Source organism: Montipora foliosa, chromosome 1 (assembly GCF_036669935.1).
Source record: "Montipora foliosa isolate CH-2021 chromosome 1, ASM3666993v2, whole genome shotgun sequence".
NCBI lineage: Eukaryota > Metazoa > Cnidaria > Anthozoa > Scleractinia > Acroporidae > Montipora > Montipora foliosa.
Window position 1 is genome coordinate 10,222,101 of NC_090869.1, and position 2,500 is coordinate 10,224,600.

Below are 2,500 nucleotides of genomic sequence, written 5' to 3' on the forward strand. Positions count from 1 at the left end.
TGCAATGAGTGCCACTACCTCTTCCGATGGGCTGACGATCTTAGCGTGCCTCTCCGGGCCGAAGAAGAAGACTCCGACGACGAGGACCCACCTTCTCGATAAAGTATGTTTCGGCGATTGGACGGGGCAAGATGCAGGTTCCCTTCATTACAAACCTTCGGTACACTGGCCCCATCGGTCCGCTAAAGATCAACGGACCGCCTACTATTGCACCCAGTACACCCACGGACTCGAATACTACCCACACCACTCGTACCATGTGGCCAGTGAGTTGCTCGTGGATGTCTGACACCTACGAACGACACAAGACCTCTGAACGTCCTTTGGTGGCTTACAAAGGCGGAGGCACGGAACGAGAATGGTTGACCCATTGGAAGATTCCCAACATCGACCTGGAACCTTTGAGGTGCCTGAAATTCAACGATCTACCCCGTCTTACCTCCGTAAGTTCGTGAGGACATCATCGAGATCCCTTACGGCATCATTGTCCCTTGGTTTGAGTGCTATCATTTTGTACAATGGATGTGGAGTCAGAGGGGATTGGATCGTGATACCTGCTACGTGAACCACGAACAGACGCGACGATTCCTAGCAGTTCAGAAACCCGGACCCCTACAAAGAAGGACCTGAGACATTTTGCTTTTGTACTTTCATGTAATATAGTTTCTTTTTTCATTAAACATTGTTTTATTTGACATTCATGATGTGTTTCGTTTAAAGTCTTTTTCATTTTTACAAAACGTAAAAATATGTACAAATGTACAAATGTTCAAAAATGTTCTTGTGTGGAGCACACAGCCACGGCTCAACTTCGACCAGAAATGGTGCCTCCGATTTCCCACTTTGTGGTATCGTTCGCAGCGGGAACATTGCAACTGCCTTTATGAAGTCGGGAGGGTGGGTTCGTCTTGGGTACGACGGCATGGGCAAAACACAGACAAATGAATAGGTTTTCGCAAAAACGTGGAGTTTTGCTTTACCGCGTGCCCATATTAGAAGGACAATCAATATGGGACCTCAATATGGCAGAATCTTCAGACGCGAGCGGGAAAACTTCGAGTTCTGTTTGTCTAACAAAAGACGATATTCCTGGGGCAAAACCTCCGAAGGCATCTCCCGAAGAATGCAACTGTTGGATCTTAAGACGCTGGCTACAGTGCAGAGGAGGTCGAACAATAGGGAAAAAAGGCAATGCTTGTTCAAAGTTATGAAGCTGAAGTTCCATGAATTTCTGTCAAACAATATACTAAGGTTAACATAACTTTTAGAAACTCCTGCACCCTTTTTTTAGCGTCAAGGATTATTTGAAATTAGAATGTAAAATAGTTGACCCAGGTGGTGGAGTAAACGTGGCAAAAAAGAAAGCCCGCCTTGGACTATGTGAGAATATCAGTCCAAAATCTTCCAGTGACTTTCCTACAGAAGGATATAAGGATGACCTAGCAGATGTTCCAAATGTGGACTATAATATGAAATGGACGTTTATGATCCAAAATGTGTCCGGAAAAGGAACTTCTACCGTCAAACCCTTAATAAAAGGAAATAATTTCTTTAAATCCGGTCATGTTGTTTAGTTGGAAAAACACAACCTTGGAAAAGATGGATTGTATCATCTCAGAGGAACGATTTTACCATACATGAAGAAGTCAACTTCATACACTGCCTTTCTTACAGTGAGAAATGGCAAGATTCTTTGTGCAAAGTGTGGCTGCCCTTTGGGTATTGAGGGTCATGCATTGTAATCGTGTTTCTTCTATGCTGTTCTTCCTAGACGAATTCTAGGAACACAATGCAAAAAATACAGTTTGCACGTCCCAGCAATGTATTTGGAACAAACCTGGTAGGAAAAGAAAGGTAGATAACCATCGTATTCACCAGGTGAAGTCTGTAAAACATGGACGTGATAAAAACAAATCAGAAGTAGGTGGGTTACGTCAAAGTAAAGATGTGAGAGCCCCACATCAAAGAAACTTAGATAGCACAGAACTCTACAATTTGAGATGTAAACCTGAGAACCTGGCAACTAAAGGACAAGAGATTGGATTGTTACACATTCTACCAAGAAAAAGCAGACAGGAACAGCTTGAAGACGCGAGGCATGACCATGGCTACTGCAAATGTTCTAGTGAAACTGAATCCATAATTCGCCACCAAAGGTCCACCCCATTAGTTTACAAGAACAGAAAGAGTGTTGCTCTAGAATTAAAAGAAAATTGGCTTTGGACGATGACAATTAAGTTGATTGACAGAGAAACTAGAGACGAATCATTAAAAGAACAAAGTAACTTACAATGGAATGAAGCAAGAAAGTCTGAGATAACAGCATCGAAATGAAAGAATCAACTTCTCCAGTTATAGCCCTACAAGGGATATTACATTATAATCAACCCTTCCAGACTTCCAGAGATCAGAGCCAGAGATTATCAGTGAATAAATCGCTGAAATGCAGGAAGATGGTCATCAAGTAACTGTGGAAAAAGTGGATTAGTCGTAAGTGCAA